Source organism: Canis lupus, chromosome 4, assembly GCF_048164855.1.
Source record: "Canis lupus baileyi chromosome 4, mCanLup2.hap1, whole genome shotgun sequence".
Lineage (NCBI taxonomy): Eukaryota > Metazoa > Chordata > Mammalia > Carnivora > Canidae > Canis > Canis lupus.
Genome location: NC_132841.1, coordinates 37,350,535 through 37,375,212, shown reverse-complemented (window position 1 = coordinate 37,375,212; position 24,678 = coordinate 37,350,535). Strand labels below are relative to the sequence as shown.

Below are 24,678 nucleotides of genomic sequence, written 5' to 3'. Positions count from 1 at the left end.
CCCTCTTCATGGACCTCAGGCTTCAGCTCAAGCCTATCTCTTGGAAGGCTCTTCTTCTGGATGTTCCTTGGCTTGAGGAAACCCAGAAGAGGGAGAGTCTAGTAAATGCGAGCTACTGGTACAGAGAAAGGAGTCCCAGGCAAGGGGAGAAAAGGCTTGTATTTGGGTCCTGACTTGTCTCTGGCCCTCTAGGGCTCCTCTTCCCCATCTCTAAAATGGGTACCCTTGGGGCACCTGGGTGGTTCAGTTGAGTGTCTGCCTCTGGCTCAGGTCGTGATCCTGGGGTCTCAGGATTAAGCCCACAGCAGGCTCTCTGTTCAGCAGGGTGTCTGCTTCTCCCTCTCCCTCTGCTGCTCCCCCTGCTTGTGCTTTCTCTTTTGCTCACACTCTCAGATAAATAAATTTAAAATCTTTTTAAAATAGTGAAAGGGATTATAAGGGAAAGGAGGGGAACTGAGTAGGAAAAATTAGAGAGGAAGACAAACCATGAGAGACTTCTAACTCCGGGAAACAAACAAAGGGTTGTGGAAGGGGAGGGGTGGGTGAGTAGGTGATGGGCACTCAGGAGGGCACTTGATGGGATGAGCACTGGGTGTTATACTATATGTTGGTAAATCGAACTTAAATAAAAACAGATTTTAAAATCTTTAAAAAGTAAAAAAAAATAATAATAAATAAAAATAAGATATAAATAAAATGGGTACCTTTACTGCTGTTTCAGTCATTGTCATCAATGCCCACCCCCACCCCCCACCCTGTGGGCAGGCACTGTCACTGGTGCTGGGGAGACTGAAAGAGGAGACTACTGAGCCAGGCCTCTGCTCTAATGGAGTGGGGGGGGGGGTGGGCAGAGGGGGGCCGCAGACAGTGAGATGTCACAGTTGGGCGAGATGCCAGAGCAAGTCCTGATGCTCTGCAAGTCAGTTTGGGGCATTGTCCAGACCCTGGCAGTCCTTGGGCCAGCAACTGAGAATTTAAAGTCTCTTTAGGGTCTAGCAGTCAGGATGATACATTCTGCTGAAGAGTCCCATTCACAGAAAGGTGTCTGCCTGACCTCACCAGCCCGCGTTAGTACACACCAGGTACACAGTCTCATGATTGATAGCCAGACAAGACTGCTGGTGGCAGGGAAGGGGTGATCCTCTGGTGCTGCTCCTGGCAAATTGGGGGAAATGCACAGAAGGCAAAAGCCACAGGTGTACCCTGGTTGTCAGGCCAAGATTCTTGGGAGGCCCCGTAAATTCACTGGAAACTGAATTGTGGGCACGTAAAGGCTTTGGTACTGCAGGGCACAGAAGGGGAGGTGGCCTCACCTGCACCCCACACCTATAGAGTGGGCCTCCTCAGGAACGGTTTCTCACCAGTTGCTTCGCTGGTGAGGCATCTGAACCTGGGAGGGGCTCCATGCGCGCGTTTGGTAAATGCTGGTGGAGTGAATGAGTACTCCACACACATGCTTAGGCTGTGAGGCCACGGCCAAGCCAGTCCCGTGTGGTCCCTGCCTTCTGGAATTCAGGGCCAAGTAGTAGAGACAGATATGCCCTCGACTAGAGACCGAACAGACACAGGTTACTGCCCCATCACTGAGGTGTGTGGTGAGTGGCTTGAGAATGCCTGGGATGGGTGGTCAGACTAGACAGGCCGTCAGGAGCTTTCAGGGGAGGTCTGGACTGAGAAGACTGAGAGGGAGGGCATTCCTTGGGGGTACCCTGGTTTCTTATTCTGGGGCCCTGGCTTTGCCTTGTGGAGCTCTGAGAGAGCTGGGGGCTGAGCAGACAGGTGCACAGCTGTCCGTTGGGTGAGCTGCCAGTGGGGCAGAAAAAGGAAGATGGGGCGGGGAGTAGGGAGAGCCCCGGGTTGAGGGAGAGGTGAGGAGACAGGGCTGCGGCCCAGCAGGCTGCGGAGGACACCCCAAGGTTACCTTGGCCTGTGGCTCCTCGGCTCCGGCGGCTGCCAGTGATGACAACAGCAGACCAGCAGCCTCTCCGAGTTTTATTATCATTCAAATGAGGACGTGGAGAGGTATTTCATTTGATTGGTAGAATAATAGGAGCCATTTATCTACCTTCTCTCAACCTTTCATATCTGTTTCACTATTTTATGGGATCGCATACATCATAGTAAAGGCAAAAATGTATTTTTTTCCCCCTGACTTGGGGCTGGGGGGGCAACAGGGATGGGAAGGAGGCTCTCAGAGTGGCTGGCAGGAGCTGAAGGAAATGAAATCGAAAAAGACTATTATTGGTGACAGTTATATCTGAAAGGGAATAAGAAACTCCCCAGTGCGGGGCGCGGATGAGGAGTTTTAAATGGAAGATCTAATGGCCTCCAGCTTCTGGTCCAGAGAGAGGGGTGGGACTGGAGGAAGGCCTGAGGAGTGGGGGGACAAGATGGGGAGAGTGGGGGAGGGGCGGGCGGGGAGCCAGGAGCAGGGCTGGCACAAGGGGCATGTGGCCCAGCTGTTGGAATTCTTTGTCCTTCTCCAGTTATGATAAATTACACATGCCATACAAGGATCCATTCTCTTTTTGAAAAAATGAGAACATTCCAGACAAAGCCCCCTGTGACCACTAGCACCAACCCCACTGCCTCTCCCTACTTCTCCTCTGGGGAAGGACTATGGTTTTTTTCCTCTCTTGATTTTACAAATACAAAAAGGTACCTTAAAAGAGGTAGTACTTTTTTGTGGGTATTTCCCCCCTTTTTAAAATGGTATCATACTGTATCATCAGCTTTTGTTTTTGCACTCAATATGTGTTCTAGCTCTGTGTACACAGATCTGCGTGGCTCCCAATCCTGGAATTGCATGTGGTTCTCCCTTCTACAACTAGCCTGTGTTTTAGCCACCCAGTGCCCCCTTGACAAATAGCCAGGTGGCTTCCAGCTTCTTAAGATTACAAACCATGCTGCTAGGATCCCTGCCCCTGTCCCAGGCAGCTGGGCCAGCTTCTGGAAGGCAGGTGAGCATTGAACATCCTGGTGGGGAGGGGCGTGCATCTACAGGTGGAGAGGAGGCTGCCTGATTCAGCCCAAAGTATCTCTGCTGTGCTGTGGGGTGCCAGCCACCTGTCCCCAGCAGCCCCACTGAGGCAGTCACTCCCCAGGTGGCAGGGAGTGAAAGCACACAGAGCTTTGGGCTCTGGTTCCTACCCAGGCCTTGGGCAGGAGGAAGTAGATGGTAGAGAAGGGAGCAACAAAGACCTGATGGACAGGGGATCAGAGTGGAAGGGAGGAGACCTGACCCCAGAGCTCCAGGGTCTGCACTCCAGGGTTTGTGGCTCCTCTCCAACAAAGTGAGGGAAGCAAAGGACCAACAGGCTCAATGCTTAACAGGATGATGAGGCCATAGGCAAAGGCTGGAGGGTGCTGGCAGGGTGGCTGGCCAGCAGGGCCAAGGAGAGGGTCTAATGCAAAGTCTGAGTCTGTGGATGGTATCAAAACAGAGCAGTGGATGGAGAGCACTGACATGGAGAGGTCTACTCTGGCTCCCTGATGCCAGCACACAGACCTGAGAACCCAGCTGAGCATAAGAGATTTAAATTTTAAAAAATATTTTATTTATTTATTCATGAGAGACAGAGAGAGAGGCAGAGACATAGGCAGAGGGAGAAGCAGGCTCCATGCGGGAAGCCTGACGTGGGACTCGATCTCGGGACTCCAGGATCATGCCCTGAGCCGAAGGCAGACGCTCAACCACTGCACCACTCCAGGCATCCCAACAAAGGAGATTTAACATAGGCCCACGGGTAGGGGCTGAGGATTCCTACTCAGGTCCCATCCCTGTGACAGCATCTGGGGCGTGGGCCTCAGGGATGTGGGAGGGGTGTTTAGGGGGCTGGGGACAGCAGCCTGGTAGGGTTTAGGCTCTCTACCCTGGGAGAAGATCTCAGTTCCCAGAGCTTTCTGGGGAATCAAATTGCAAAGATTATAAGGAAAAGTTTTTTTTTTGTTTTTTTTTTTTTTAAGATTTATTTATTTATTTATTCGGAGAGAAAGAGAGAGGCAGAGACACAGGCAGAGGAAGAAGCAGGCTCCTTGCAGGAAACCTGACATGGGACTCGATCCCGGGTATCCAGGATCACACCCCAGGCTGCAGGCGGTGTTAAACCGTTGCGCCACCGGGGCTGCCCGGAAGAGTTGTTTTATAAAAAAAACTCAAACAATTTTATTGAGATATAATTCACATACCACACACTACACTCATTTGAACTGTACCATTCATTGGTTTTTAGTATATTCACAGATATGTGCAACCACCATCCTAATCAATCCAGAACATTTTCATCACCTTCAAAGAAACCTATTAGCTATCATCCCCATGTCCCATCAAACCTAGGCAACCACCATTCTACTATCTGTCTATAGATCTCCTCATTCTGGACATTTCATATGCAGGCAATCATACACTACATGGCTTTTTGTGTGTGGCTTAATTCACCTTGCATAGCATTTTCAAGGTTCATCTGTGTTGTAGCATAGGTCAGAGCTTCACTTCTTTTATGGCTGAATAATATTCCATTGTATGGATAGAACACATTTTGTATATCTATTCAGCAGTTGATGGACAGTTGGGTTGTTTCCACATTTTTTTTTTACTATTATGAAAAATGAATGCTGTTAACATTTGTGTATGCCTTTCAGTGAGGACACCATTTCTCTTGAGTACATACCTAAAAGCGGAATTGCTGGTCATAGGGTAACTGTGTATGAGAAACTTGCAAATTGTTTTCTACAGCAGGTGCACCACTTTACATTCCCGCCAGCAATGTATGAGGGTTCTGATTTCTCCATATTTCTCACCAACACTTGTTATTGTCTGACTTTTTAAAATCTTAACCATCCTAGTAAGAGGAGTTGCTTTTTGAGGCAACTTCAGAAGTTGGTGGCATGAGCTTGGTGCACCCATGGGCTCCAAGACCCTCGAGAACTTATCTAGCTCTCCCATTCCTAGCTCAGTTCTTTGCTGGGTTGGTTTCATCTCAGTCAGATCTTGGCCACGTGAGGCAGCCTCAGGCCACTTCCTGATTTCAGCTTGGAGCTTCCTTCCCTTAAAAAACCCCGGGGAGGCTGTATTAATCAAGGTTCTCCAGAGAAATAGAACCAAGGGGATGCATATATTAAAAGAGATTTATTATAAGGAATTGGCTCATGTGATTATGGAAGATGACAAGTCCCCAAATCTGCAGGGAAGTGAGCAAGCTGGAGCCCCAGAGGAGCCAATGATGTAATTCTGGTCCAAAAGCCAGCAGGCTCAAGATCCAGGAGGAGGCAATTTTTCAGCTCAAGTCTGCAGGTAAGAAGAGGCCAATGTTACAATTCAAAAGCAGTCAGGCAGGAAGATTTCTCTTTTACTTGGGGGAGATCAGTCACTTTGTCTATTTAGACCCTCAACTGATTGGACACGGCCCACCCATATTGGGGAGGGTAGTCTACTTTATACAGTCTACCGATTCAAAGGTTAATTTCATTCAGAAATACTCTCATACTCTTGCAGAAACACCCAGAATAATGTTTGCCCACATGTCTGGGCACTGTGGCCCAGTTAAGTTGACACATAAAATTAACCTTTACAGAGACTTCCAGTGGCCAGCTCAGCCACCTCTTGACTTTTAGTTATAAGTCAGCATATTTCATCTTTTGATTGATGGTCACAGTGGGGCTGTGGTCCCTTCCAAGTGGTCACTTGTAACTGAAAGATACTTGGCTGATGCCATCAATACTTTCAAGAGGCCAGGAAAATGCTGAGGCCAAGTAGCACTCCCTGACATGACCAGGCAAATGAGCCACTTGTCCTGAGTGCAACTCTTCATCTGAGTTGATGGCCCCTGCAAGGGACTCTTGCTTCTACTAATTAAACCAGGGCCCCTGCTTCTTGAATCAGTCTCACCCTCGCCCTGGGGAGTCTCTCCCTCTAGTTTCTGCAACCCATTCCTTTTTATGTCCCAGATGAATAACCATCTTCTTAGGTTCCTTGAGTACGGCTTTGTTACTGCTGGGATCTCACAAAGTAGCAACACAGAGAACCAAAGATGTGCAGGTCCAGCCTAGCCTGACAGGCTACCCCAGTCCTGATTTCAGCTCCTGAGCTTTGCCCACCAACTGCAAGCTGGTGTTTTCAATTCCCAGGTCCACTTGGCCTCTGCATGGTGGGCAGAGTAGTTTTTCCAGTCTCTGCCAGCAGTTCTTCACTGGGCATCTTTTTTTTTTTTTTAAGGTTTTATTTATTTATTAGTGAGAGAGCCACAGAGAGAGAGGGAGAGAGGCACAGGCAGAGGGAGAAGCAGGCTCCACACAGGGAGCCTGACGTGGGACTTGATCCCGGGTCTCCAGGATCTGGCCCTGGGCCGAAGGCGGCACTAAACCGCTGAGCCACTGGGCTGCCCCACTGGGCATCTTAATGCCTTGATGGACCTGCCCCTGATGGAGGGACCCATGGAGGGACCTGATGGAGGGAGCTCATTTGCTCCTCTGCAGCCAGCCCCCACTCTCATGTGTAGCTCTCAGCACAAGGTGTCACCAGAGATGTCCTAATCTCCCCTAGAGTTGTGGTTTCATCTCACCCAGCCTGGGGTGGGTGACACTGTGAAGTCTTCCCCAGTGTGGGCTGGTGATGCTTGCGATGCCCTCTTTATCGTATCATTGGCAGGGCTGGGGAGAACTAGCCCCCAAGGCAGCTGAGGGTTTGGCTGCAGGGAGCAAATGAGCTTTGTTACCTGGTTGGGTGAGGTCCTCCAGTAGTATCCTATGCCCTGACAGGATGTGATGACAACAGACAGGAGATGAGAGGCAGCTTGCAGCAAGGGCCTGAGGCAGCCTAGGAAGCTTCCCAGCCTCAGAGCACTAGGGGAGTGACTGGGCCTCCCAGTTGTGACAAAGGGGGCCACCACCCAAACATATAAGCAGGAACCAGATGGGGAACATAGACACTTCATTGCTGCCAACACTTAAGGGAGATGACAGCCAAAACATGTCTTGGCGGGCTGCCAGCAGGGAAGACATTGACCTATGACCCATCTGCCACCCCCCCATATGTTGTGACAGCACCCAAATTCACTGATATCTAGGGACACGATGGGGGAGAGGGAAATCTGAATCAACAGAGTTTAAACCCCAATTACTGAGCTGACCAAGTCTTACATTTTGCTGCGGGGCAGAAAATGGGGTTGAAATAAAGAATACAGAAAGTGGGAACACGTTGTTGTGTTTTTGGCACACTTGGATTAGTGGCCTGAACAGTCATACAAATCCGCAGCTTCACTGGGGATAGTGAGTGGGGACTCCCACAAGGGTCATGGAGACAGCATGGAAGGCTCTTCTCCTCTCCCTGGACCATGCAGATGGATGCTGGCATGCATCTAGTTGCATCCTCCCCCCTCGTTCTCCTTGGGACCCATCCATCTGGCTGCACACAGATTCTAGGGGAATAAAGAGGGTTGAGTGAGTGTGAGCAGAACCACACATCACCCTGTGCCCAGGGAACCCCTTTGTGGTGAATGACACTGACAGGAACCAGCAGTGAGGAGGGAGAAAGGAGGCAGGCAGGAAAACTGGGTGACCTAGTGGTCTTAGGAGAAGCTAAGAGGAGGCTGTGAGACAGAGGGACACGTCCTTGTGTGGGTACAGGGTGAGGAATCATCAGGCTTTGGGCAAGAATGAGCTGTGGGGATCCCAGACAAGACCCTAAGTTCCCTGAGCCTTCAAGTCCTTACCCTAAACAGTGGGAAGGGGGACTCTGTTGTTCCTGCCTGAGGCTCCTCTTGCCACCTGTGCAGCCCTCATCTGGAAAACTTCATTTCCCAGTAGTTCAACCCCTGTCCTTGGCTTCAGGTGTGGGGATGTGATCCAGGACTAACTGCTCAAACTGTATTCTATATATTTGTTGAAACTATTGACAAAGAGAAGCTGGCTCTCCCCGGTGTGGTGAGCAGTGAGTATGTTGCTCCGAGTTGCTGGGAGGCCTCCATGAAGAGGTGGGTTTTTCTGAGAATGACTCCAGCTCTGAGGGCAGCAGAGCAGAGAGATGAAAGGAATGGAGTCTGTCCCAGCCAGTTCAGGCCGCCGTCACAAAGCACCATGGATTTCAATGTTCAATGGTTTCAACAAAAGACATCTATATCTCACAGTTCTGGAGGCTGGGAAGTCCAAAGTCAAGGTAGATTTCATCCTGAGGCCTCTCCTCTTGGGTTATAGAGGGCCACCTTCTCAGTGTATTCTTCCAAGGCAAGGAGAGAAAAAGAGAGAGAGACAGCATAAGTGCCAGTACTCTCAGGTCTCATTTTATAAGGGACAGCAATCCTATGGGATCAGGACCCCATCTTTATGATCTCATTTAACCTTGATTACTACCATTACTACCCTATCTTCAAATAGAGTCACATTAGGGGTTGGGGCTTCAATATATGAATTTACAGGGAGACAGAAACATTCAGTTCGTTAACAGAATCTTAGAAACATGGTTTGTTCCCCTGGGGCCAGCCAGCTGTACCTGAAGCCAGAGCTACCCGTGGACTTGCTACTTATGTAAGCCATTCCATTGCAGGCCAATGTGGTTTGGGTTTCTGCTAATCATAAACAAAAGTCCTGTGATAATTGTCACAGGTTACACGAGTGTGTGCTTAGCACACAGCATATGCAGAAGAAGTGTTCATTTGGTCCCTGGAGAGAGACTGAATGAAAGAATTTTTTATTCTTTATTATTTTTGAATGAATTTTTAAAAAATAATCTCTACAACCAATGTGTGGCTTGAACTCACAACCTTGAGATCAAGAATTGCATGCTCCATCGACTAAGCCAACCAGGTGCCCTGAAAGCACAAATGTTTATCGCGGTGAGGCGGCAACAGGAGAAAATGGAGAGAAAACAAGGAGAGGCAAATCAGGGAGGTATTGAAGGACACAGAAATGGTAAAGGGACACAGGCAGTGTTATTTGGAGGGAAAGTAAGAAGAGAAAAAAGAAGCCAGGACATATTGTTGGAAACATTTGGTTCTCCAAAATGTAAGTTCCTGTACTGTTTGCTGTGTGGTGTGGAGGAAGAGCATCTTTGTGGAGGCAGAGCCCATGGAGTGGGCTAGGGGCTGCAGGCTGGCCAGTGAGGCCACGAGCCTGCTGTGGACACTGCACCCAGCACCATCCAAGGGGGCTGAGGTCCCTGTGCTTCACTGCAGATTGTCCCCTGTCATCAAGATCTATTCTTTATTTTTTTATTATTATTTTTTTAGATCTATTCTTTAAAAGAAGTAAATCAAACCAGTCTTTCTTGCTTCATCTGCTCCAGCCCCTGACTTTCTCTCACACAGAATGAAGGGCCTTGTGGGGCTCACTGCTTCTGCTCACATGGGGCTGCAGTCCGTGGGGCTCCCCTTTACTCTTCTGTAAGCCCGGGCCTATCTCCGGCCTGTTGCACCTGCCACCTCCTCCGCCTGAAATGATCTTTCTCGTCTGACCTTCCCCTTTACCTCCTTCTCATTGGAGACTCAACCCAGTGTCTCCTCTTCAGAGAGGCCCCTCCTGGGCTCCCTCCAGGGCAGTCCTGATCACGGGATCTTGTGCTGATTGTTCAAAACCACAGTTCCCACCATCTGGTATGAGCTCATGCAGTTAGTTACTCTCCTTCATCCTGACGGTCTCCTCTACCTCCAATATCAGCATCCAGGGTTGGGACCTCAGCTGCTCTCTGCTGTATCCCCGGTCCTGGGACAGAGGCTGGAACAGAAGAAACACTCACGAGGGCCCCTGCCTGCACACCAGATGCCTCCTGAGACCTCTGTGCCAAGCAGGGGCAGAGTCTCTAGGGTTACAAACTCAGGTGGGCAAAAATGGTTCTCTAATACTGAACTTAATTTCTACCTTAGCCCCTATTTTGGTAAACTTGGTGTAAATGTAGTCAGTTTGGGTGTTCTGGGTTAATCCTGGGTCTCCTTTGTCAGTTTCGAGTCCCCACCTTCTCAGTAAGGTAGGGGAGGGGCCCATGAAGGGTCAAGGCCTTGACTAAGGGCCAAGCCCACCATGCATCTATGCCAGTGTCCTCGCTGCGTCCTTATTCCCAGAGCTCTCCGCCAGTTCTCCCTGGTCTAGGGTCTATCCTCTGCCACATGTTCCCTTCTGGCCACTGGGGTCCCCCAGTCACATTCCAGGGCCATTCTGGTGCCCAACTCACTCCAAGACAAGCATTCTGCCTTCCTGGGGCACAGGGGGATCTTCTGCACTACCCCAAACCTGTCTGTCCTGATCCCTCCTAAAGAAATTTCTTATGTGTAAATGGAGGTGGAAGCCAGGCAGGGGGCCTCACTGCTCCCCAGCCCTTGCTTCAAAAGGGAGGCACACAGGGCCAGGCTGGCTCTCCCCACTCCTCCCAGCCAGCAGTGGCAGGGACCCCTTCCCATCTCCTCACTCCAGGGCTCTTCCAGCCTGGTGGGGAGTCTTCTAGAGTGCTTGACCAGAACATTCTGACCTGTTGCTTGTGCCATGTTAGTCTTAGACACTGGGCACTCTGGGGTTCTCAGCGTAGGAGGGATGCAGGGAGGAAGGGAGAGTAAACGGTGTGTGAAGACAGTTGCTGAGGCACCTCTCTCCCACTCATCAGAATGGACCAGGCTGGGGATAAAACTGATGGGTCCTGGGTGCCAAGTGTGTGTGAGCAAGGCTTGTACTGAAGGGGTGTGCTGAGCAGGTGAGGGCCTGACAGGGGGCTTCATCTTGTTTTGAGCGATGGCAGGACCAAGCTAGATTCCTGGTGTCAACAGATGGAGGCTGCAATGCAGCTCTGCTCCAGGCCTAAGCTCAGGGGATGGGGTGGTGGAGAGACCCACCCCTCGCCACCCGCCTGCTTCTCTTCACTTCGCTGACTCCTCATCAGATTTCCTTCACAGCCTCCAGCCCCCAGCCCTCACCTCCCTACCCTGCATTGCTTAATTTCCCTCTCTTACCTGCAATTTATTATTTAAGTCTGCAGAGCGACCAGGCTGAAGCGGCCTTCCTGGAAGACGCTGCAGTGGAGAAAGGGGACTGTTTGGCTTGGCCGGGCTTCCCTGTGTGGTGGAGGGGGCTGGCTCCAGGACCTGGGGACCCAGGTGGCGGTACCCTGGGGAGGCATCCAAGCCCCGTTGCAGCTCAGGCTCTCTGGTTAAGCATCACCCACCCAGACATTGCCCCTTCCTTCCTCCTGCAGGAGATGGGCTCTGGAAGGTTTATTTTATTTTATTTTTTAAAAGACTTTATTTATTCATGAGAGACACAGAGAGAGAGGCAGAGACACAGGCAGAGGGACTCAGTGTGGGACTTGATCCCGGGACTCCGGGATCACACCCTGAGTTGAAGGCAGACCGTTAACCGCTGAGCCACCCAGGCGTCCCTGGGAGGTTTAATACCCAACCCCAGAGAGCCCCAGCACCAGGCAGGCAGACAGGTTTGTGTGGCTCCCAGGGAGGCTGGACCTAAAGGAAACCAGAATTGCATTTAGAAAACCAGGAAATTTTATATAAATACTTGGATTTCTAGCTTCTCCTGAAAAACCAGTTGTCAACATAAGGCACACTTGGGCTGCAGCCCCATTTGGAAGGGGTCTGCCCCTGGCATCAGCCAGGCCTGGCTTGCTTCTTCATTCATGTGGGGGCCTGCTGGACCCCTAGGGATGTCTGGATCTGAGACCCTTGCTTGGAGTGTGGCACAGCAGGGGACAGAAAGAGCTCCCTCCTTTCCCCTCATCTGTTCTGTGGGTTTCCAGAGGGCAAGGATTCTCTCTTCCTTTTTCTGTATCTTTGTACATTACTCATTGTAATGCCAAGCCCAGTGCCTGGCATATAAAGGTGCTGAATAAATACATTTTCAATGAGCAGCTGCATAACCCAGTGAGTGAGTGGTGGCACTTGCCCAGGGTTATGAGGCTGAACAGATTCTGCCATTTGAGAAGGTGAGGCTGACTTGCAGGCCAAGGAGGCAGAGGGACAGAAACCGGGGGCACCAGGGAGTCCAGGGCACTTGGGGGGAAATGGGGTGAGGCAGGGAGGTCACACAGGTGTGGCCTGAAGGCCAAGCCAAGGAGCTAGGATTTATTATCCGATCACCTGAGATTTAAAAACCCCACAGAGGCTGGGAATCTGTTCTAGACTCATTGAGTCAGACTCTTCAAGAGTAGGTGGGGCAATCTGTTTTCTTAAAATGTCTCCTCCGGTGGGGGACATGGAGCCTCAACAGGCCTGGGGTCCCGACTGGGTGACTGGGGGATGATCATCCGTGCCACAGATCTGCTGCCATGTCCAGCCCTGACTGCCCACTCCCCCTACCTGAGACTGGGTGCTTCTCTAAAGCCACCTGTTCCCCTCCTGAGGGATGGTCTGACCCTGTGTGTAAATCTTAGCCACTCACCACGTTTTAAGTAAGTTTTAGAAGGAAGGAAAAATATGAAATGGCTGAGTTTGTTTTGCCCAAGCAAAATCCATTTATAAAGTACAGCACTTGCTTAAGAAAAAGAAAAAACAACGGCTATTGACAAAATATAAGAAAATAAATTAAAGCAGCAGTTCCTTAAAAGGACCCTGTCCGATAATTTGATTTTTTCCCCCTTCTTCCCTCAAAGGCCAGAACGACACAATCGATCTTGCCATTCCATACGCTGTCTCATTACAGCTTTTTCTTAAGTGGAGGGGAAATAAAGGAAACAAATAGAAAGAAAATAAGGTGGCATCTGTAGCATTGTCACCTCCTGCCCGGTGATGGATCCAACTAGATCCCTCTGCTTCCCCTGCCCCAGCTTTCCTGTCCTGCTGGCCATCCAGCCCTGACCTCCACCCCACCCCAACCTGAACCTGGTCAGCTCAAGGCTTCTGCCAAACCCCATGACCTACAAACCTGGTGGGGACACTGCCCTGTCTCTGAGCCCACAATTTCTCATCCCGACAGCTTCATCCAAATAACTGATGTCTTTCATGAGAAAAGCAGGGAGAAAAACACAGGAACACTGAGGGTAAACATGCTTTGTACACGCAGGTGAACTCGGTTTGTAGACAGTGCTTTGCTTCCAACACATGCAGGACCTCAAATGCAGGAGGTTCCCACAACCCCCCTGGTTACAAGATCCCCTTCCCTGAATGCTGCCCCTGTTGGGCTACCATCAGCTGCACACACTGGGACCTGCCCCATTGTCGGTGGCAACACTTTGACCACCCCCAACTTGAGGACAGGTAAGGTTTGTTGGGAATCAAAGCAGCTTTGGGGCTCCTGGTGGCTCAGTGGGTTAAGCATCCAACTCTTGATCTCAGGGTTGTGAGTTCAAGCACCACAATGGGCTCCATGCTGGGCATGGAGCCTACTTAAAAAAAAAAAAAAAAAAAGGAAAGGAAAAAAAAAAAAGCAGCTTTAAAGTCAGTGTTCTCGGGTGGCCCCGGTGGCGCAGTGGCTTAGCGCCGCCTGCAGCCTGAGGTGTGATCCTGGAGACCTGGGATCGAGTCCCATATTGGGCTCCCTGCATGGAGCCTGCTTCTCCCTCTGCCTGTGTCTCTGCCTCTCCCTCTCTCTGTATCTCTCATGAATAAATAAATAAAATCTTAAAAAAAAAATAAAGTCAGTGTTTTTGGCCAAATCTCAGCACCCTTGTGAGTTTCTCCACTGGGAAGGTGAGATCAGTAATACCCAGAGGTTGTTGTGAGGATTAAAAGAGCAGCCACATATAATAATAATAATAATAATAATAATAATACTTAGAACTGAGCACTAGCTCAGGGTATAATCCTGAGTTGTAGTCCTTTTCTGACATGATTGGTTGAAGTCTTCAGTTTGTAGGGTTATGAACCTTATTTCACAGGTGAGAAAATTGAGGTGCAGGGAGGTTCATTGCCTGTGGTCTTTTAACTAGCAAGAGGAAAGGGGTCTTTTTGAAGGGGAGGGTTTCCCAGAATCCACATCCCCCTTGATCATTAGTCCTCATCTCCTTGTGGAAAGTTCCCCATGGGTGTGGTTTTCATGGGAAGGCAGTGATGACACCTGCCTCCCACAGTGGGAGTCCCAAGAGCAGCTTGTCTGACACACTGTGGCACCAGGAGCAAACTCAACTGTGAAGCTCAACCCAGCCTGCAGTCCCCGTTGTTCCTCAGCTCCTGGATTCTGGGAGCTCCAAATATACCTTCCCTTTGTGCATAACACAGGCAGAGTTCCTCTCTGTAGCTTGTAAACCCTGGACTCTGCCTGCAACAAAATAAGTGGTAATAATAACATAAAGAGTAGCTATCAAAAAATAAATAAATAAATAAAAAAAAAAAAAAAAAAAAGAGTAGCTATCATTTCCTGGGCACTTACTATGTTCTGGTTTCTGAGGTAAAGGGCTTTATACATATTACTGTGTCTGATCTTTGCCACATTTCTATGGCAAGAAAACTGAGATCATATATGTTTGGATTCTTGCCCAGCATCACACAGCTAGAAAGAGGGATAGCTGAGTTCAAATTCTGAGCTGCCTAAGCATAACTCTGTGAACACAAAATCTGTTCCTGTGCTTGACATAAGAGATGCTTAGTATATGGCAGCTTTAGCACTGTCTGTGAACGCATGCGCCATGTACTTCAAAAATTTCTAGGAGGTTCCAGGTCTAGGTAAGATGAAGTAAACATACCTCCATATGTCTATGGACATATGTGTCATATAAGAAATAGCACAGACGATCATAGGGGAAAGGAGGGAAAACTGAATGGGAAGAAATCAGAGAGGGAGACAAACCATGAGAGACTCTTAAATATAGGAAACAAACTAAGGGTTGCTGGAGGGGAGGTGCGTGGGAAGAAAGGTGAACTGGGTGATGTGCATTAAGGAAGACACATGATATCATGAGCACTGTGTGTTATATACAACTGATAAATTACTGAACTCTACATCTGAAACTGATGATGTACCCATATGTTGGTTAATTGAATTTAAATTAAAATAAAGAAGAGGAAGAGTGAGGTCTAGAAAAAAAAATACTTGAAGAAATCATGGTGGAAAATTTCCAAATTTGGTGAAAAACAGAAACATACCAATTTAATAAGCTTGGTGAATCCCAAACAGGAAAAACACAAAGAAATCTGCACCTAGACACATGGTAATCAAAATTCTGAAAGCTAAAGACAAAACAAACAAAACAAAACCAAAGACACACACCTTGAAAGCAACCAGAGAAAATAAGATATGACCTATATGGGAGCAATGATTCAGATGACTGTACATTTCTTATCAGAAACCATAAAGGCTAGAAGAAAGTAGAACAACGTTTTTTAAATGCTGAGAAAGAACTATCAACTCAGAATTCTTTAGAAGAAATATCCTTTAGGAATGAAGGTTAAAAAAAGACATTCTTAGATAAAGGAAAGCTAAGAGAAATTGTTGCCAGGAAACTTTCACTAAAAGATCTGTAAAGAAAGTTCTTCAGACAAAAGAAGTTCTTTCTCAAGCAGAAAGAAACTTGAAATAACAGGAACAAAGGAAAAGCAGCAGATATTTGCATAAATAGGCTATTTTTCTCCTGTGATTCTCCCATTGAGCCCTTTAAAATACTTCTGATGAGGGATCCCTGGGTGGCGCAGCGGTTTGGCGCCTGCCTTTGGCCCAGGGCGCGATCCTGGAGACCCGGGATCGAATCCCGCGTCGGGCTCCCGGTGCATGGAGCCTGCTTCTCCCTCTGCCTGTGTCTCTGCCTCTCTCTCTCTCTCTCTGTGACTATCATAAATAAATAAAAATTTAAAAAAAAAATAAAATAAAATACTTCTGATGATTGAAAATCAATCAATCAATCAACCTCATCGATGCGATTTTCAATGGGTAAATGTGATATAGAAGACAAATATAATATAAAAGGAGGAGGATAAAGGGACCTATGAAGTGGTCAGGTTTCTATATTCTGCATGGAATGGTAGAATTCTAATTCTAAGTAGACTGGAAAGATATGTCTATCATCATTCCTAGAACAACTACTAAAAAATACTGTTCAGAGATATAGTTTCAAAAAGAGAGATAGAATACAGTCACAAATAAAAAAAGTTTTAGTTTAAACCTTATAGTTTATACAAAAATCAATTTAAAATAGATTATAGATAAAACTTTTGTAAGGAAACATAGGGGAACATCTTTGTGACCTGGGAGCAGGCATGGTTAAGACATTAAAAATACAATCAATCCATAAGAGAATAAATTGAGCTTCATCAAAAATCAAGACTTCTGGGATCCCTGGGTGGCGCAGTGGTTTAGCGCCTGCCTTTGGCCCAGGGCGCGATCCTGGAGACCCGGGATCGAATCCCACGTCAGGCTCCCGGTGCATGGAGCCTGCTTCTCCCTCTGCCTATGTCTCTGCCTCTCTCTCTCTCGCTCTCTGTGACTATCATAAATAAATAAAAATTAAAAAAATCTTTAAAAAAAAAATCAAGACTTCTGTTCTGAGAAGGACACCATCAAGAGAATGAAAAGACAAGCTCTAAACTTGGAGAGAATATTTGCAAGCCATGTGTCCAGCAAAAGATTTGTATCCAAATTAAATGAAAAACTCTCAAAACCCAATAGTAAGAAAATAAACAACCTATTTAAAAGCTGAGCAAAAGATTGAATAGACACTTGACCCAAGGGAGGATAAGGATGGCTAATACGCACACAGAAGAAGATGTTCAACATCATTAGCCATTAGGCCAAAAAGTTACAACTGCACATTTAGCAGAATGGAAAAAAATAAAAACTACAGACAAAACCAAGTGCTGACTAGGATGCCGAGCAACTAGAACTCTCACACATTCCCAGTGGAAATGCAAAATGGTGCTCTGGAAAAGTTTGGCAGTTTCTTATAAAGTTAAATATGTACTTACCATATCTAATAATTACATTCCTGGGTATTTACCACAAAAAGGTAAGGAAATGAAAACTTATGCTCACATTACGCAAACATTCACAACAGCTCTGATCACTGCCAAGAACGGGAAACAATCCAAATGTGTTCCAGTGGGTGAGTGGATAAACTGTAGTTCATCCATTCAATGGAATATAACTCTGTAATAAAAAGGAACAAACTCTTGATTTATGCAACAGTTTGAATGAATGTCAAAGGCACCATGCTGAAGGAAAGAAGCCAGTCTCAAAAGGTTATGTAATGTGTTTTTCCGTTTATGCAACAGGAGACATTCTCAAAATCACAGAGCTGTAGCAATGGAGAACACGTCAGTGGTTGCCAGGGCTTAGGGGTGTGGGAATGTGTGACTAGAAAGGATAGTATGCAGGAGTCTCATGGGGGTGCCACACCTCTTCTGTGTCCTGGTTATGGCAGTTGCATGAATCTATACACATGTTAAAATTCATAGACTACACACACATACAGTTTTTTTAAATAAACAAAACAAAATGAAAATGCTGAGAAAAGAAGCTCCCAAGGAGGTTGTCTCTGCTGGGCCTCCAGTAAGTAATGGGTGTACAAATTGAATCAGGTTGTTATACTATATGTTGGCAAATTGAATTTAAATTAAAAAAACAACAACAAATTGAATCAGGTAAGGTTTACATTTCTGAGGGTCTTACAATCAAAGCCAGTAACAATGTGACAGAAGAATGTGCCTTAAACTGTCACCTTCTCAGAGAGGCCTTCCTGACCCCCACCCCCACCCCACAAAAAAATACTTCTGTGTTAGTTTCCCACTGTTGTTGGAATAAATGACCACAAATTAGGGTTGTTGGTTTTTTTTTAAGATTTTATTTATTTATTCGTGAGAGACACAAAGAGAAGCAGAGACATAGAAGGAGAAGCAGGCTCCTCATAGGGAGCCCAATGCAGGTCTCCATCCCTGGACCCAGGATCACGCCCTGAGCTGAAGACAGACATTCAACCACTGAGCTACCTGGGTGCCCCCAACTAGGGGTTTAAAACACACTTTTGTTATCCTGCAGTTCTGGGGGTCAGAAGTCCAAATTGAGCCTCACTGGGCTAAAACCAAGGAGTTGGTAGGGCTGCATTCCTTCTGGAGGCTCTAAGGGAGAATGTTTCCTTGCCTTTGCCTAATTCTAGAAGCTAGCGTCTGCCTTCCACTCTCCTCCGTCCTCAAAGCTAGCAACATTGGGCTGAACTGCTTTCATATCGCTATCTTTCTGGTTCTCTCTCTTCTGTCTGTCTTCCACTTCGAAGGACCCATATTATTGAACTCACTGGATAATCCAGGATAATCTCCTAACTCAGGGTCAGCCGATTAGCAATTTGCAATGACGCTGAGTACCTGGAATGAGGCCAAACTTCCCAAGTCAAGGCCACAATCCTCCATAGGACTACCCCCATTTCAGATACCAGGCACAAGTTCAGGGGTCCCCAGGCCATTTTCACTTCTGATCAGCTGGCTACCAATTCAGAGGTTCCCACTTCTGCCTTAGGTTCTATAATTTGCTAGAAGGACTCAGAAAACTCAGGAAAGCACTATACTTATGATGATAAAAGACTACAAATCAGAACCAGCAGAAGGGAGAAACCCAGGTGACAAGGTGGAGGGTGGGGGGCAAACACAAAGCTTCAGAGTCTTAGCTCTATGTCATCAGGACATGTTACTAACCCAGCTCATCAACTTGTGACGATACCGAGAATTATCAACCAGGAAGCTCACTGGAGCTTGGTGTCAGAGTTTTTATCAGGGTTTCATTGTGTAGGCATGACTGATTGAATAGGTTGAATCATTGACCATGTGGTTGAACTCAATGTCCAGCTTCCCTCTTCCAAGGAGGGTGGGCTAGTATCAGGTGGCTCAAAGTTCCAACTCTCTAATCACATGGTTGGTCTTTCTGGCATGACCAGCCCTCATCTGAATGGCCCTATTATTGTAAACGTTCAGGTGTGGTCTGAGGGGCCACCATGAATAACAAAGACAATCCTATCACTCCAGAAATTCCCAGGAGTTAGAGGTCACCTCCCAGGAAACAGGGACAGAAGCCAGCCAAATTTTTATTATACACAATCTTAATTTCACCTGCAACTTTAACTTCCCTTTGCCATGTAACCTAACATATTCTGAGCCTAGGACGTGAAATCTTTGGGGAGCATTGTTCCATCTCTCACAGCTTCCCAGTTGTTCCCTAACATGTCACCCTGTTTTGTTTTCTCACCACATCCATCTGTCTATAAAATGGTCTTATTTATTTTGTTTACTGCCTGTCTCCCCTCTGCTACAAGGACAGGTCCCTAGCATGTGACTAAGCAAGAAAGGGGAAGAGTTACAGGAGACAATACTCGAGCTGGTCTTTGAAGGATGAGCAGAGTGGTGAAAGTTGGCAGGGGCTCTGAACAATGTGTACAAAGGGACAGAGGAGGGAAGACAGGGCATGTTTGGGAGCCCTGAGTGGATCGTTGTGGCTGGAGCACTATGTGCTGTGGGAGGGAGGGGAGATGCTGGGATGAACACAGGCCAGCGTAGGCAGGACTGTATGAAGGGGGTGGGGGTAGTGATGACCTGCCTGATGGCACTTTGGGTGTCTGCTTAGTGCCTGTGCCCTCTCATCCAGATGCCAAGAGGGAATTGTCAGGGTGTGACAAATAGGACATGGACCTTGGCATCAGACAGATGAGGGGTCAGATCTCAGCTCTGCCATGTATAGTCACAGTTGTGAGCAAGTCTGCTCACTTCTCTGTAGCCCCTGAAGTTGGCTCATTCAATACTCAAGTCCCCCCCATTGTCCCTCTGCCTTCCTCTATCTCAGAGCTCAGAAAGCTCTGTTCCCCAATATCTCTTGCAAGTGACATAGATTCAACCAATGAGCTGGAAGTAGAATGCTGTTGAGGGGTGTTCTGGAAATGGAAAAGGCTTAGTAAAGAGGAAGACATACTCAACTAGACCAGAATTTTGCCTTCTCTATTCCTTTCTGCCTTGAATGCCAAATTATGTCAGGAGCAGCAGCAACCACTTTGTGACTGTGAGGAGCAAGCTGAGAATAATGGCCTAAGAAAAAGTGAGCAGAAAGATGAAAAATTCCTCAGCCTATGAGGTCATCATTGAAATATTGGACCAGTGTCAGCAATCACCTCTGGGTACTAGTTGGATATTTTGTTACTTCCAGTTAAATACTGTCCTAATTAATGCACTCCATAAACCTCAGTTTCCTCTACTGTTAACTAGCTAATAATATTTATCAATATTCATTACACTCATGTTGTGTGCCAGGAACTCCTCTAGATGCTAGTGGCAAAGCAGTGAACAAGAGGCAAATAAGATCACTATTCTTTTTGCATTTACTTTTTGGTGGGAGAGACAGATAATGAACCCATAAACAGACAAGAATACATCTGAGAATGAAAAGTGCTATGTAGAAAAGAAGATGATGTGACAAAGAGAGACTGGGTCCTCATGATGGGACTCTGTGAGGCAGTGATACTTAAGCTGAGATCTGAATGTGAAGATAAGGACAGGATAAAGTGTGGGGAACATCATTCCAGCCGGAGAGAATAGCAAGGGCAAAGGCCTTGAGACAGGGCCAACCTTGGTGAGCCGACAGACCAGGAAGAAGGCCAGATGGCTACCAGGCAGCGAGGAGGAGAAGATGGAGGTGGGACCAAAGAGGTAGGTGGGGGTCAGATGACATATGTCTTGATAAGCAGAGTGGATTTATCCTGAATGCAAAAGGGAAGCCACTGGAGGGCTCTCACAGGATTGTGGGACTATGACTTGATTATCTAGCACACCATAGTGTTTAATGAATGGCTGTAGGGTAGATGGTGCATCCACTTGGTGGTATTCCTTCCCTTCTCAGGTTTAACTAGCCCCCTCCCCGGTTCTGCCTGCCTCATGCCTCATGGAGCCCTCCCAGCTGCTTTCAGAGTTTTCCTGGCCCAGTGTCGTCCTCCCCCGGGGCCATTTGCTCCCTCCAGAGCGGGTGAGCATAATTGCCGCTTTCCACAATGACATAAAAATCTAACAGGCACAATCAATACAGAGCACACACACATCATCGTCTTTCATTGCAAACGATAAAAGCGTAAACAGCAGGGGTGGCGGCAGCTCTGGAGGCTGCAGTGGGGGCTGGGCAGGCTGCCACTGCCTCCCTGCCCATCATTCTCCTTCTTGGGCACCTTCTCTGCTGGGCAGTGGGGGGTGGGACTGGGGGCTGATGCCCCTCATGAAAGCCCTTTGGAGAAATGGTTTCTCTCTCTTTTTCTTCCAGATGTAGCAACCCTAGTCTCTTTAATCTGACTTCAGAAATCCAATCTGTCTTCCCTTTCCCTGTTTTTAATGCTTTTTTTCCCCTTGCTTCCCTGAATCTTCTAGGTCTTCAAAATACAGAGCTAAGAGTGCCTTCCCGGAGGCAGAAGGACTTGCCAGGGTTTTGATTGTCACAAGCCCATGAAATGACCTTGATGGCGAGATGGACCCTCAATGTCCAGCTTCTTTTGCTCTGTCCAGCCTGCCACAGGTCGTCGTGGAACATGCACAGAAACCATTACATCCCCAGCTCTCACAGACTGCTGGCGATGACTTCTTCAGACTAGTTACTTAATGAACGTCATCCAATTCTGATTCAGCCTTGCCATACTCTCATTTGCGCAAGCCAATCTGCTTTATGATTCTAACCTCTGGCTAGAAACTGCTCCCAATTTCATGTCATCCATAAACTTGATGAACGAGTAGCTTGCTCCTCTGCAGTCATTCATTTATTTATCCAGCCAACATTTAGTGAGCACCTACTGGATGCTGGGCACTGGATAAAGAGTTAAAGGAGATACTGGTCCTGTCCTTGAAGGACCCATTCAGTGTGATCCTGCTCAACTCAGGCAGGGGACAGAGAGCTGGCCCATCAGGGGAAGGGCAGTTTAAGGTGATCTTGGGGTGCTGGAAGGAAATTTGCCAACTTGAGAAGAAATGGTGTTGCTGGTAGACCAGAGTGTGTATAGGCAGCTTGTTCTGGGTGGTGATGGGGAAGGAAATGAATTGATATCTATAAATGCGAGGGGTAACGAGCTTCAGGCTGAGATCCAGCCTCCCTCTTGGATCTGCCCATTTCTGCTTCATCCTGATGTTCCATGTGTGGCAAATGGCTACCATCAGGCTCAAACCCAGGCAAAAGAAATCCACTCTTCTCTCAACAAAAGAGCAAATCTCCTGGGGTGTCATTGTCCTTATTGGGGCACATGCTCTTCCCTGATCAATCAGGGTGGCGGAGGGAATACAGGCACTCTCATTGGCCAGCCCTGAGTCACATGGTAGCTGTGGCCCTGGAGTGTTGAGCAAGTCTATCTGTGGGTTGAACAAGTCTATCTGGGGTGGAGTCTCACTCCATTGGGGCTGGAAGGCGAGTAGGGATTCCAGAGCAACGCTGAGTTCCATTAGCACCAAAATGTCTGAATGGGTGCTGGGCTGTGGGAACACAGATGGCTACTATGTGGCCACAAGTGGGCTGTGGCATTCTGTCTCCTCAGGTGGCGGAAGGGGGCTCATGTGGGTCCTCTCTGTCTGGTGGGTAAAGGGAAGTTCTCACCACCTCTGAGATGAGGTAGGGCACCTGAGGCCTCCTGCTACCATGTTCTGTTTACTGGCCAGTTCAACATGTATAGGCATGTCTTGGAGGTATGGGGGGTTTGGTTCCAGATACTGCAATAAAGAGAATATAGAAATAAAATGAGTCATATGAAATTTTTTTGTTTCCCAGTGTCTATAAAATTTATGTTTACACTATACTGTAGTCTATTAAGTGTGCAATGCCATTATGTCTAAAAAATGTACAAACCTTAATTTAAAAATACTTTATTGCTAAAAAATGCAAACCATCATCTGAGCTTCCAGTGAGTCATAATCACTGATCACAGATCACCATAACAAATACAATAATGACAAAGTTTGAAATATTGCAAGAATTACCAAAATGTGGCACAGAGACACAAAGTAAGCAAATGCTTTTGGAAAAATGGCACTGATAGACTCGTTCAACACAGAATTGCCACAAACCTTCAATTTATAAAAAACGTAATATCACCAAAGCGCAATAAAACAAAGCACGATAAAGCAAGATATGCCCACTTTCTGCTTTTCCAGATGTTGGATTTAAGCAAGGAAGCAAGAAATTTCAAGCCAGTTCTCCTGCCCTCAGCCTTCTTATTCTTCATGCTCTTTCTTGCCCTTCTCAAAACCAAACGTTCAGCCAGTTCCAGAAACCCCAGAGGGCTGGCCACTGGCACCTTCTAGCTGGAACTCAGTGTTGGAGGGTCTGCTGAGCCAGGGCTCGCCTGCTTTCTTGGGCTACTCCTAGGCAGATCTTGGACAGTACCAATCCAATCTGAGCACTGCAGTCTTCCCTTAGGACTTATGTTAAAGCAGTGGGCTGTGGTGGACAGGCCTGGCCTTTGGGGACAGAGATTTAGGCTCTAGTCTGTAGGGATAAGGATTAGGTTCAGCTGTGAGTGGCAGACACCACCCAAAAAGAAAACCAGCACTGAAAACAAGACAGAGGCTTATTTTTTCTTTCAATGAAGAGTCTAGACGCTGGAAGAGAGGTTTCTCAAAGTCAAAATCAATCATTCTTTCTTGCTGCTCAGCTGCCTTCTTCAAGTATCTTCCACAGCATGATCCAAGATGCTGTTTGGTTCCAGTTCTCAGGAGGAGCAAGGGACAAAACGGCATGTCCTCCCTTTAAGACTCTCCCTAAAACTGCACACTATACTTGTGTTTACAGTGTTATGATCAGAATTTAATCACGTGGCCAAAATGGCCACAAGGGAGGCTGGAGAGCCTTGAGTCTAGGCAGCCATGGGCCCCGCTAAAGATCAGAGGGTGGGAAGAATGGATATTGGAGGGTAGGTAGCAATCTACAGCTCAGATTCCCTAAGCTCCAAGGAGTCCTCCTAGTCCTCCTAAATCCTCCTAATTTATAGGTTGGATGGTGTTCATATCCATGACTTCACCAATCACTCCAGGAGAGGGACTTTGTAATTTCCCATGTTACAGATGAGGAAGTCAAGGCAGAGACTGAAAGATTTGCATAGCATGCCCTCTGACCTCCTCTCCTTCTTTGCTAACCTTTCCTTGCTCCTGCCCTGGCCTTGTACATAGCTCTTAATGTCAAGGAACGGGGTCTTTTCTATCCTGTCCATGGGTTTGGGTCCCCAGCAACTCGGGTCATACATGGGGTTGCAGTGCCTGTCCTCCAGCAGAGGCAGGCAGCATGGCCCAAACCTGCAGGCTTGTCTCCATATGAGGTTTACAAGTCTTCCCCTAGCTGTACCCATTTGTTATTGATGCCGGGGTTAGTTCCAGCAAACCTGAGCTCTGTTACTCTAGGTTCCTGAAAAATCTGAAAACCTTTCTGTTTGCACAGCCCATCTGTAAACGAGGACTAAGCCATGTCCTTCAGCTCTCTCAAGAGTTTCTCGACGCTTTTGAGTGAACAATAATGTGAATAATGTGTTCTGAGAAACTTGAGAAACCGCTGCAAGAGCCCTAGGTGCCACTAAATGATAATCGTTCTGGGCCCTGGGAGGGGGTTCTGGGCCCAGCAAGGAAGCTGTTCACACTCACGTCCAGTCTGGGGTGGGAGTAGGGGTGGTGTTGTAGTCTGGGATGATACCTGCTCACTCAGGGGCAGGACGAAGGGGGAGGGAGGGCAGGGTCAGGAGGCCTCAGTAATGCCCAAACTCAGAGAGCAAGAATGTGTCCCAGCAGGTGGGTGGTCAGTGACAGATGGCATTGTGGAAGTGTTCAAGGGGAACAAAGATGCACA

General features: G+C 47.6%; 1 long non-coding RNA gene across 2 annotated transcripts; it reads left to right on the top strand.

Annotated features, from left to right (window-relative positions):
• The first annotated feature begins 5,186 nt into the window (after positions 1-5,186).
• On the top strand, positions 5,187-22,598 carry LOC140632210 (uncharacterized). Of its 2 annotated transcripts, none has more exons than XR_012029723.1 (2): positions 5,187-5,293; positions 21,237-22,598. It is a non-coding gene; the product is annotated as an uncharacterized lncRNA (long non-coding RNA). The 2 variants fall into 2 exon arrangements; XR_012029722.1 differs by lacking the exon at positions 5,187-5,293 and adding an exon at positions 19,426-20,844.
• The last annotated feature ends 2,080 nt before the right edge of the window (positions 22,599-24,678 follow it).